The sequence below is a fragment of the Staurois parvus genome, unplaced genomic scaffold, assembly GCF_062004578.1.
Source record: "Staurois parvus isolate SC_StPar_1 unplaced genomic scaffold, SC_StPar_1.0 ptg000394l, whole genome shotgun sequence".
Classification (NCBI taxonomy): Eukaryota; Metazoa; Chordata; class Amphibia; order Anura; family Ranidae; genus Staurois; species Staurois parvus.
This window is the reverse complement of record NW_028318190.1, coordinates 6,856,131-6,869,375: the sequence shown is the minus strand read 5'-3', so window position 1 is coordinate 6,869,375 and position 13,245 is coordinate 6,856,131.

Genomic DNA, 13,245 nt, shown 5'->3' with positions numbered 1-13,245 from the left:
CATATTTCTCCAATGACAGATTTCAGGTGTAATTGTTAAGGGTTTATTTTTTTACAATAATTCAGGATGATGGATTTGTTCACTACATGTACAATGTAGGTACGGCTGTGTGGACTGTGATAAGTATATTCAGTATTTTTCATGGTTGTTTTCCACTGATTGACGAGGGCAGCACTATCATAAAACTGCTACCATTTATTCCAAGTCAATCTGAGGAATGCAGAAGGGTGATGTCAGGTGAGAGGTTGAGCTTTCTTTCTTAACAGATGAGTCATAATTAAATGGGTGTGAAAGAAGGCTTCTGTACTGTTAGACCATAATTATTTCACAGACAAATGTCAAACTAATTCTTGTTTGCAGTACTTTTAAGCAAAGACTTATAATGTGTTAGCCATCAATTAATGCAGAATGTTTGGAGTTTAAATTATATACTTTAGTGGCCATTCTAAGTTATTGACACTTCCTCTGCCAGTGACATGTACTACCCGTCATTGCATTGACAGAGTTAAAACAAGCTAGTGAAAATATGAATATGAAAAGTGAACAAAGCCCATCCATCTATAGTGTGTACTAACCTGAATCCACAGCACTGAGTCTGGCTCCTCTCTGATCTCTTATCCCTCTGCTATCTGCATGAGTCACCTTAAGCCGACACTTCAGCCTCCTGGGAGACAACCCACCCTCCTCCAGCACACAGCAGGTGTCTCATAGACCCTGCTCTGTGTTTTTCTATATGAGCCTGTTAGAGGGGGGCATGTCCTATCCCTCCAATCAGCTATCAGATTTCACTGAGCACTGTACTCTAGCGCTACACTCTCTGTGAGTCCTCAGATCCCTCCCCCTTGATTTCTAGAGCTAAGAAATAGTCTAGTCTTTGATCGGTGTGTTTTCAAAGGCTGTAGCGAAGAGATGGCTACAGATATACAGGTACAACTCATATAGAAGTATTTGCTGTATCTCTGTATTTTACCTTAGGCTAATCACTTCACTGGGTATGTGCAAGGTTTACAACCACTTTACATTTTATCATCAGTCCTGGATTTTATGTAGAACCAGGGGCGGACTGACCATTTGGAAACTCTGGCACTGCCTGAGGGCCTGGGGTCAGTAGGGGGCCCCATGAGATGCCCCTGGTACCTTCTGCATAGGCTTTTTTGAGTTTGGGCAAGGACACAGGGGCCCCATGAGTTGTCAGTCCACCCCTGTGTAGAACTGATCCCCATAGCTACAAAACTGTAGAATCACTTATATGGGCAGTGAAAATTTGGGTATTCCTCCATGGTTCCCAGGCTCTACCGCTCTTGTCCAGGACAAAAAAATTCACTTTAGGATGGTGAATGAGTTGTACAGATGAGAGAAGTCACCTACCTGATCTCTCCTCCAAACAGTACACTTGAAAGCGATCTTTTGTGAGAACTAACAGGCTGGAGTGCAGTAGAGACATTACTATTATATAAAGCCTGAGGAAGGAACCAAAGGAAGGTTGCAAAAGCTTGAAGTCAATAAAGGGTATCACTTAAATTATATCTAAATCCAAAAACAAGGTTTTAATATGTTACAGCTTACCAGTCCTTAGATGTGGTGACTGCATTAGGTTTTAATTTTTCAGGCTATGAACATTTTCAGCAAGCACAAAAAATACCTGTTGATTACCAGAAATACAATGTCCTTGCCACTTCCCGTGAGCTAAATTGAAAACACAAACAATATTATCTATCTTCTGTTAACTACTAATCCTCCAGGCCCCTGAAATGGAACTTAGGAGAGAGGTGACATGTTTGGAGTCTAGCCTGGGGAACAACCATGGCTTTCATTGTCAACAACAGTGGAGGTGTGAGCAAAGCTACCAAGGAACAGAAAATATGTTATTTGCAGGATTACCAGGTGCAAATAAAGAGAAAAAAATCTGAGAAAAAGAAAACTAATGCACCCACTACATCTATGTACTGATAAAGTGCAACATTTTACATTTTGGCTGTGGGGTTTAGATATGCTTTAAATGCCAAACATTCTGCATTGGATATGTAAAGAAGTTATTGCAAAAATGATAATGGATTGGGTGCTTTTCTTGTAGCAAGTCGTATCCAATGTTATAACTACCAAAAGCTAAGAAAGCAATATTTTGATCAATGGATGTGATCTAACTGCCCACGAAGGATCAGGAAGGAATTATTTTCTGCCATGTAGCACAGTTGGCAACAGAAGAAGGGGTTTTGTTCTGAGAGGGATGGCCATCACTCTTTTTGATAGTTAAAATTTTCAGAGTAAGGCTTACAGTTCCAACCTCTCTATTTATCTCATGATTCAGTAAAAAAAAACAAGAAAAGTGTTACCGTAGTTCTAACTTACCACTAATACTTTGAAATTACAAAATAATTTAGTACAAACTTACGCTCGTGACATTTTTCATTGCAATAGGCAAATTTCCATGTTAGAAAAATGACTGCATTCTTTCTAGCTAGGTGGCTTCTAGCAACCGTACAAGCTCATGTTTAGCAGATTCCTACAGTGAACATTTGTATATGTACTAATAATTGTATAAGAAAAGACAGATCATTATTGAATTGTGAAATGTCTCAAAATAGCAAATTGTAGCTAAGAATGGTATGTTTTGACCATACAGATCATATATAGAGCATCAATTAAAGATATTATATTGTACTTTATAAATGTAGATAATGTTTCCCAATAAAAAATGACTGGATAACATGAATTTCTAGAACTGAAGAGTCTGTTTATGTGTCAGGGTATGAACCAGGGGCGGACTGACCATTTGGAAACTCAGGCACTGCCCGAGGGCCTGGGGTCAGTAGGAGGCCCCATGAGATGCCCCTGGTACCTTTTTCATAGGCTTTTTTGAGTTTGGGCAAGGACACAGGGGCCCCATGATCCCATATTGCCCGGGGGCCCCATGAGTTGTCAGTCTGCCCCGGTATGAACATTTTACACATAATCCTAATATCTTTATCGACTAAAGTTTGTAATCTCATCTGTACACTCCTATAGACCAGAGCAATTTTTACAATTCTGCTATTGGACTGTTTATTTCACAATCACTTTGCCATTACAAGATAACCATAACGAATACATATATTCTATAATTTGTCCTGTTTAAAATAACAATACATTCTGATCCTGGTACAAAAATTGTTAAGGTATTTACACATGAAATATAGACTTTTTTTTAATTTTGAGCTGTTTTTCTATTACAATCCAAAAAATTAACAAAACAAATAAGAGTGAAAAGTTTAGATATACTGTAAGTGGTTAGAAAAACAGAAATAAACAAAAAAACAGCAGGAAAAGGGAGACTGACAGTCGTTTTGTGTTTCTTTCATTTGTGAATGATTGCACCAACTGTTGTCACCTTCTCACCAAGCTGCTTGGCAAAAAATTTGGTAGCCCAGTCCAGCCTTGTGTAGGTCTACAATTTTGTCCCTGACATCCTTGGACAGCTCTTTGGTCTTTGCCATGGTGGAGAGTTTGGAATCTGATTGTTTGATTGCTGTTGTGGACAGGTGTCTTTTATACAGGTAACAAAATTAGATTATCAGATTAGCAGCACTCCCTTTAAGAGACTGCTTCTAATCTCAGCTTGTTACCTGTATGAAAGACACCTGGTAGCCAGAAATCCTGCTGAATGATAAGGGATCAAATACTTTTTTCCCTCATAAGCATGCACATCAGTGCATAATTTGTTAGACATGCATTTCTTTTGAATTTTTTGTTGGTATTCTGTCCCTCAGTGTTACAATACACCTACCATTCGATTTCTAGACTGATCACTTCTTTGTGAGTGGGCAAACATTCAAAATCAGCAGGGGATCAAATACTATTTTCCTTCACTGTATGTGTATAAACGTCCTGGGCAGCAAGTCGTTTTACCAGAATCATGGCTGCAACTGCATCCTGGTCCCTTTTTGTAAAACTGGTGATTGGTTTTCCTGTAAAAATTATCACTTTACAGTGTTTGAAACCCTCCTCCTGCTTCCACCCACTGCCATTACCAGACTCTCCTGTTTCACCGGAGAGCCCAGGACTGTGGTAAGCTGTCAGGTGGGCTTTCTACATCCCACACTTGGTAGGACACCGTGGGGAATTTTTACTCATCTTCACCAGGAAACCTTTAGGCAGGGCTGGGACAAGGTCATCTAGACCCAGCAACCCTACTACAAATGTAGAGTACAACGTATGTAATGTTTGTGGCATGGGCAAAATACTACCAATAGTTGTGGTACACTGCAGAAAATTGAAGAGTTTAAAATCAGTGGACAAATATGGGTAAACCAGTGGCAAAGAGAAAAATATGTCCCTGTGTAGTGGTGTCACTGAAAGGAAAAAAATGTCTCTGTGTCGGTGGTGTCACTGGAAGGAACAAAAAAGTCTCTGTGTCGGCAGTGTTGCTAAGAGGAACAGTGGTGCTGCATCAGTGTCAGTGGGGAAAAACTGCCGCTGCATCGCTGGTGTCAGTCTGCGGAGGACTGTGAGTGGGCTAAAGGGGGAAGGGGAGGTGGGCTCTGAAGGGTGCAGAGAGCTAAAGGAATCAAGGGTCTCATTCAGATGTGCAACTATCATTCCTGCTCTTCTGAAAAATGATCCATGGCAGATCAGTTTTCAGAGTGTGTTTGATAGGCAATGAGGAGGCAATATGACAATTCCTTGCTGCCTGTTTTAACCCACTGACCCACTGTGCTGCATGCAGTTTTTGTGTGCCCTGTTCCATTTATTTGTTGGCATGGCCTTGAAGCAAAGCATCAGGCCATGCATGGTTACAGAACAGCTGCATCTCCTTGTTCAGGTGGGCGGTAGGGGAGTGTAAAAAAATGGGGCTCAGTTGTTTGCTTTTACCTCTCTCCATCTGCCCACATGAACAAGCCCCTAAGGCCTTGTTTACACTTGCAGCTTGAGGGGGTGGGGGCAGTAAAAACAGGGGTTTTAGCCATGTTTTTGCTGCCTCCCAACTGCCCCACTCTTCCATCCTGAGCTGCCAAGGTGACCGAAATGGGTACACTCATGCTCAACAAAAATTATCCACATCATGTTTGACAGACAGTACCGTGTGCTGAACATGAACAATGTAAGTGAATGGGGCTGAGCTGCAATAGCATGCAATTTGGCACAGTGGTGCTAGATTTTAGGTGATTAAAACAGGTAGTGGGGTGGAGGGGGGTCTGAGGAGGAAGGATATCAGAGGAGGAGGAGGGAGGTCTGGGGGAGTTTCAGGAGGAGAAATCGGGAGGTCTGAGAGGAAAGTGGAGAACTGGATGAGTCTGAGGAGGAGGGGGAAGGTCTGGGTGAGTCTGAGGAGGAGGAGGGAGGTCTGGGGGAGTCTAAGGATGAGGAGGAGGAAGGTCTGGGGGAGGTCTGAGGAGGAGAGGAAGGTCTGGGGGGTCTAAGGAGAAAGGAGGAAGTCTAGGGGGGTCTGAGGAGGAGGAGGCATCTGAGAAGAAGGGGGGTATGAGGAGGAGGAGGGAGGTATGGGGGGATCTGAGGAAGGGGGGCATCTGAGGAGGAGGAGGGAGGTCTGGGGAGGTCTTGGGGGTCTGAAGAGGAGGGAGGAGGTCTGGGGGGGTCTGAGGAGGAGGAAGGAGGGAGGCCTAGGGGAAAGGAGGGGTCTGAGGAGGAGGAGGGAGGTCTGAGGGAGTCTGAGGAAGAGGAGGGAGGTCTAGGGGGGGTCTGAGGAGGAGGGGAAGGTCTGGGGGGTCTGAGGAGAAGGGGAGAAGTCTGGGGGAGTCTGAGGAGGAGGGGGCATCTGAAGAGAAGGAAGGGGGGTCTGAGGAGGAGGAGGGAGGTATGGGGGGAACTGAGGAAGGGGGGCATCTGAGGAGGAGGAGGGAGGTCTGGGGAGGTCTTGGGGGTCTGAGGAGGAGGGAGGAGGTCTGGGGGGGTCTGAGGAGGAGGATGGAGGGAGGCCTAGGGGAAGGGAGGGGTCTGAGGGAGTCCGAGGATGAGGAGGGAGGTCTGGGGGGGGGTCTGAGGAGGAGGGAAAGGTCTGGGGGGTCTGAGGAGAAGGGGAGAAGTCTGAGGGAGTGTGAGGAGGAGGGGGCATCTGAGGAGAAGGAAGGGGGGTCTGAGGAGGAAGAGGGAGGTATGGGGGGATCTGAGGAAGGGGAGCATCTGAGGAGGAGGAGGGAGGTCTGGGGAGGGGGTCTGAGGAGGAGGGAGGTGTGGGGGGTTCTGAGGAAGAGAAGGGAGGTCTAGGGGGGTCTGAGGAGGAGGAAGGAGGTCTGGGAGAGGTCTAAAGAAAAGGAGGGAGGTCTGGGGGGTTGAGGTTTTGGCTGTGGTTGAGATTTTTTGTCACTCCTGAAATCTAGTCTAAATGTAATGGGGGTTCTTTTATACTGTTACATGATGTATTTTGTTCTTTTATCACACCCATTGGTTCTTGTGCTTGTTATTAGCTTTCTGTTTATTATATAAATGTATTATATATATATTTAATGATAAAAATTATGTTTTTTTTTTACATAATTTGAAGCAAAGCTTTATTTTTACTTTTCAAAAAGGCATGGTTTAAAAATTGCCTTTGTAATAAAAATACACTAAATACAGATCTTGTTAACCACTTTAAGTCTGGACACTTTTACCCCTTTCCTGTCCAGGCCAATTTTTAGCTTTCAGCGCTATCACACAATGACAATTGCGTGGTCATGCAACACTGTACCCATATGCATTTTTTAGCATTTTTTTTTAAGACAGATAAAGCTTTATTTTGGTGGTATTTATTCACAACTGGGATTTTTATTTTTTTTTTGCTATATAAATGAAAAAGTCCAAAAATTTTGAAAAAAAGTGTTTTTCTTATACAATTTTGCAAATAAATAATATTTCATCATAAATCTTGCCCAAAATTTGTTCAGTTATCTTTTTAGTAAAAAAAAACACCCCAATTTAATTATAATTTAAAAAAAAGTTACATTTCTATTTTTTTTTTTATATTATTAATGTTTTTTTTTTTTTACATACTGTCACCCTAGCAGTACAGTGTCTCCATGGTGACACTACTACTTGTGGGGGGTGATGAAGATTTGTTTTTTTTTACACTGATTGCTTTTACACCCATAAAGGCTGTAAAAGCAATCATTTCTCCTTCTCTCTAGCTGCATTCTTGCAGCCATTGAGAACTACTGTGTGAGCTGTGATTGGTCACAGCTTGTCACATGGTACAAGGCTGTTGTGAATAGCCTTGTACCATGTGATCTCTGTGATCATTCACAGATTTCACACGTAGTAAGCAGTGATGTCAGAAGTGACATCTTGCTTACTACTTTGCATGTGATCACTGATTGGCCAATCAGTGATCACATGATCGGCCAATCAGTGATCACATGATCGGGACCTCGCACAGAGGTCCCGTCCGACGATCGGTGTTCGACTGTGTCCGGAGGACACAGCGGGCACCGGATCACGGTGCTGCACGCTCCCAGTCCAAAATGGTGGGCGCCGTTTATGAACGGCAGCCCACCCCTGGATTGCGACCATCCGGCCGTTTATAAACAGCGGCCGTACGGCAAGTGATTAAATAAATTTACTATTTATAAATGTTTTCACACAGAATTTATACAACTTCAACCCAGTATACATGCATTTTTTTTCTATTGAATCCAGTCAGATAAATGTATGAATCTTGGGAGAAAGTTGTGTGATTCTTGGGTGAACACCAATACCCCTGGATGTTCTATTTTAAGGAGGAGGTAGGCCAGAGTTTATCTTTCATGATAAATTTGGAATTTGTCCAGTACCTTGGGGTTCAAGGCTCTTGAGGCACTCAGACATCTATAAGTGTTTAAAGTTAACTGTTGGCTTGAGTTTATTGTGTTTATGTTTACTGCATATTTGATTCAAGCAAAGTTACTATTTTTTATCAAATCGTGGTATTTTAGTAGTGAAAACCATGATTAATGTTTCAGCTGTCAGCGGCGTTCTCCACTGACAGCTGAATGTGATAGAAAGAATTGCCGGCAATTAAAAAAATATTAAAAAACGGTGTGGGGTCCCCCCTGCATCCATTCCAGGCTCTTCGGGTCTGGTATGCATTTTGGGGGGGACCCTCACACCATTTTTTAAAAACGTTTGGCATGGGGGTACCCCTCAAAAGCCAAACCAAACCCGAAGGGCTTGGTATGGATGGAGGGGTGGACATAATTTTTTATTGCAATTTATTTTTTTTTATATTCAGCTGTCAGTGGGGAACCCCGCCCTGCTGACAGCTGATGACTCATAGGTTGTTAGGGACTCCGCAGCACCCCATTCCTTAACAACCCATGACAGTGCTGACCAGGTGGCGGACTGACAACTCATGGGGCCCCCCGGGCAATAGGGGATCATGGGGCCCCTGTGTCCATGCCCAAACTCAAAAAAGCCTATGAACAAAAGTTACCAGGGGCATCTAATGGGGCCCCCTACTGACCCCGGGCCCTCGGCAGTGCCCGAGTTTCCAAATGGCCAGTCCGCCCCTGGTACTGACAGATACAGTACAAAGCGCATGCCTGGACCATTACTTAACTACTGCATGCATTTAATTATTTATTTCATTTTGTGAATTGATTTTAAGGTCTTTTTATGTGGTATTTACAGAGTGTTTTTGCTTTTTTCGGTAAATACCGCATACTAGCAATAGTGAACTGACATTTTCAGTATCGAATGTGATATGTGGTCATGTGACTGACTTAACTCATGCGATAAGCTTTAGTGAATTGTGCCCACTGTACCAATTGTACCAATTCACCCTCATTCTTTTGTAGTAATTTGGGATATAAGAACCCTAGTACTGGGTTGGGACAAGGGGGGGCAGGAGGGTTGGCTGCCCCAGGCGCCTGTAGCATGTGAGGTGGGGGGGGGGGGGGGCCAGGAGAAATTCTGCTATTACAAGTTGACAGGAGTAGTGACAGCGGCATCACTACTCCTGTTGGCATAGTGCTGGATTACATATGCCAAACCTTCTGAGGAACACCGCTGGATGTCGGATTGGAACTTTACAGAGTTTGTTTGCCCCTACCCACATTCTTTGCTGGGAAGAGATGGGGGTGGGTAAGCAAACTGTAGAGTCCCGATACAAGAGCGCTGCAGTGACAAGGGTGTGGAGGAGAGAACTGGGAGGAACCTCGCAATGTGTTCTTCAGCCTCACACTCCTGACCCTGAAGTTAAATAGCAGTTTAGTTCATAGAAGTCCTAGGGCACATGTAGTCAATTTTTGTAATCTCAGTAATTGGATGCAGAGGAGTCGTTTTCACCTATTGCCAATGACTTTCTCAATGACAATGCAAACAATTACCGTAAAATAAAAATAAATAGAAGTCATCTTGAAATGCTATAACCACAATAAGAGCACCAATTTCTTGTTTAAAGCAACATTAAACCCAAAACCAAAAATGTAGTATATTGCACCTTACTGGTCATTAGATGTGATGCTGCACACATTTTCTTTTTTTAGGCTTTTTTTCTTTATTTTCACCTAGTGAGTCTGGTTTTTTTTCAACTTCCTTTAGCAGACCAAGCTATCCCACAAAAGTGGAAGTTAGACGGTTGAGACAAAGGATTTAACACTGACAGGAGTTCTAACAATGGTCAGCTTTATTCATTTATGTAAAACTTATATCCTAAAGGGATGTTACTGTAACTGACAGATTTGCCAGTCTGCCCTCTCCCTAGATTGACAATGCTGCTGTTCAAAGGTGTCTCCATTGCTATTCTAGTGGATTGGAGACACCCTAACACATAAAGTGTGTTACTGGCCAGGGAAAACCCTAAAAAGTAAACCAATGCAACAATCACATTGAAGAACTGATAAGGATCACTATATCACATTTTTACCTTTGGATTTAAAAATATTTTATTGTATTGTCTTTTCCCTGTAGTTTTTTTTTTAAGATAAAGTTAAAAAGAGCAGACTGCTTCCTCAGGTTCTAATTTAGGGTTTTAAATATTCCTGTAGAATGTTCCTTGGGTTTCTTGGCTACCTTTGAAACTCTAGTGTGTGGAAAGAATCCAAGATTTTTTTTCCTGGAGGTTTGGCATTCTCCCTCAGCACACTTTACAGGAGGTCCTTCAAGAAATATCAACCCCCCACCATGCAGAACAATGACTGGTCCAGTGTAAGTAGCAGGTCAAAAATAGATGTTGTCAACTAGGTAAACAAGGTGAATTTCACAAGGTCTGGTGAATTACAGGTATTTAATAAATCACCTTGTTTGTCCATGTATTAGGCTGTGTGATGCTTCCTGCTTAGCAGTATAGTTTCTTCACTACCTTGTATACCTTTCTTCACAGAATCCAATCCATATTATCAACATGTTTAATGTTTCAGCAAACCTAACATGAATTTTCAAGTCTTTTATTTTTTATTTAGAGGACTGCAACAGAGAACAAGAAATACATTGACTCCATACATGCATCCAGTGTAAGTTCTAAGGCACTGTAAGGTACATTGAGAAGGACAAAAAGAAATATATATGTACATACATACACATTATATTGCCAAAAGTATTGGGACACTTATCCACACCATAGGATTCAGGTGTTCCAATCACCTCCATGGCCACAGGTGTATAAAATCAAGCACCTAGACATGCAGACTGCTTCTACAAACATTTGTGAAAGAACAGGTTGCCACCTGTGCAATAAGTCCATCCATGAAATTTTCTTGCTACTAAATATTCCGTGGTCAACTGTTAGTGGTATTATAACAAAGTGAAAGCAACTGGGAACAACAGCCACAAAGTGGTAGGCCACTTAACATGACAGAGAGGGGTCAGCGCATGCTGAAGCACACAGTGCGCAGAACGCAGAAGTCACCAACTCTCTGCAGATTCAATAGCTAAAGACCTCCAAACTTCATATGGTCTTCAGATTAGCACAACAACAGTGCATAGAGAGCTTCATGGAATGGGTTTCCATGGCTGAGCAGCTACATCCAAGCCTTACATCACCAAGTGCAATGCAAAGCATTGGATGCAGTGGTGTAAAGCACGCCACCACTGGACTCTAGAGCAGTGGAGACGTGTGCTCTAGAGTGATGAATCACACTTCTCTGTCTGGCAATTCGATTTACGTGTCTGGGTTTGGCGGTTGCCAGGAGAATGGTACTTGCCTAAACTGCATTTTGCCAAGTGTAAAGTTTGGTGGAGGAGGGATTATGGTGTGGGGTTGTTTTTCAGGGGTTGAGCTTGGCCCCTTAGTTCCAGTAAAGGGAACTCTTAAGGCATCAGCATACCAAGACATTTTGGACAATTTCATGCTCCCAACATTGTGGGAACAGTTTGGGGATGGCCGTTTCCTGTTCCAACATGACTGCGCACCAGTGCACAAAGCAAGGTCTATAAAGACACAGATGAGCGAGTTTGGGGTTGGGAAACATGACTGGCCTGACCTCAACCTGATAGAACACCTTTGGGATGAAACAGAGTGGAGACTGAAGCCAGGCCTTCTCGTCCGACATCAGTGCCTGACCTCACAAATGTGCTTCTGGAAAAATGGTCAAACATTCTTATAGACACACTTCTAAACCTTGTGGACAGCCTTCCCAGAAGAGTTGAAGTTGTTATAGCTGCAAAGGGTAGATTTAGGTCTGGACTTTGACTGAGCCATCCTAACACATGACTATGCTTTGATCTAAACCATTCCATTGTAGCTCTGTCTGTATGTCTCAAGTCTTTTGCAGACTCTAACAGTTTTTCTTCTAAGATTGCCCTGTATTTGACTCCATCCATCTTCCCATCAACTCTGACCAGCTTCCCTGTCCCTGCTGAAAAAAAGCACCCCCACAACATGATGCTGCCACCACCATGTTTCATGGTGGGGATGGTATGTTCAGAGTGATGTGCAGTGTTAGTTTTCTGTCACAAATAACATTTTGCTTTTAGGCCAAAAAATTTAATTTTGGTCTCATCTGAACAGAGCACCTTCTTTCACATATTTGCTGTGTTCTCCACATGGCTTCTCGAAAACTGCAAACGAGACTTCTTATGGCTTTCTTTCAACAATGGCTTTCTTCTTGCCACATTTCCATAAAGGCCAGATTTGTGAAGTGCATGACTAATATTTGTCCTGCGGACAGATTCTCCCACCTGAGCTTTGGATCTCTGCAGCTCCTCCAGAGTTACCATGAGCCTCTTGGCTGCTTTTCTGATTAATGCTCTCCTTGCCTGGCCTGTCAATTTAGGTGGACGGCCATGTCTTGGTAGGTTTGCAGTTGTGCCATACTCTTTGCATGATCGGATGATGGATTGAACAGTGTTCTGATGTTCAAAGCTTGGGATATTTTTTTATAACCCAACCCTGTTTTAAACTTCTCCACAACTTTATCAGCGACCTCCCTGGTGTGTTCCTTGGCCTTCATGATGCTGTTTGTTCACTAATGTTCTCTAATAAACATCTGAAGGCTTCGCAGAACAGCTATATTTATACTGAGATTAAATTACACACAGGTGGACTCTATTTAGTAATTAGGTGACTTCTGAAGGCAATTGGTTCCACTAAATTTTAGTTAGGTGTATCAGAGTAAAGGGGGCTGAATACAAATACATGACACACTTTTCAGATATTTATTTATAAAACATTTTGAAAACCATTTATCATTTTCCTTCCACTTCACAAGTATGTGCCACTTTGTGTTGCTCTATCTCAATAAAATAGATTTAAATTTTTTGGTTGTAACATGTCAAAATGTGGAAAATTTCAATGGGCATGAATACTTTTTCATGGCACTGTACATCCAAAAATAAATATACATACACATGTCCGCATCCACAGAGGGACTTACTGCGTATTACCAACCGTTTATCTAAACAGTGTGACGAGTTGGTTAACTATATGAAGAAAGGCCTCTGGGATTTCCAAGATCAGCCACAGGGTAGTAACCCATGCTCATGAAAATCTCTGAGCACAGTATATAGCAATGTACTAGATTCACATATGCCCATGTCTGCCTGGGTCGGTGGACATCCGAAAAAGTTTTTTTTTTAATATAGCACAGAAAGAAGATAGAGAAAAGATAGAATGAAAAATAAAGAGAAAGAAAAAAAAGGGGGGTCACCAATGGGGGAGCCAGAGAGATGTGAATTGCTAACGCATTCTTAACCAAAGATCTTCTTTGATAGAGTGAGATTAAGCAAGATCGCAGCAGGATTATCCTGCAAGGAAATGTCTGTAAATTTGTGAATACAGTTGAAGCATCAAGTCTTTAACCTCCCTAGCGGTCTGATTATGTCCATATTTCTGTGCTCAATGCGGTACATTTTTTTGCA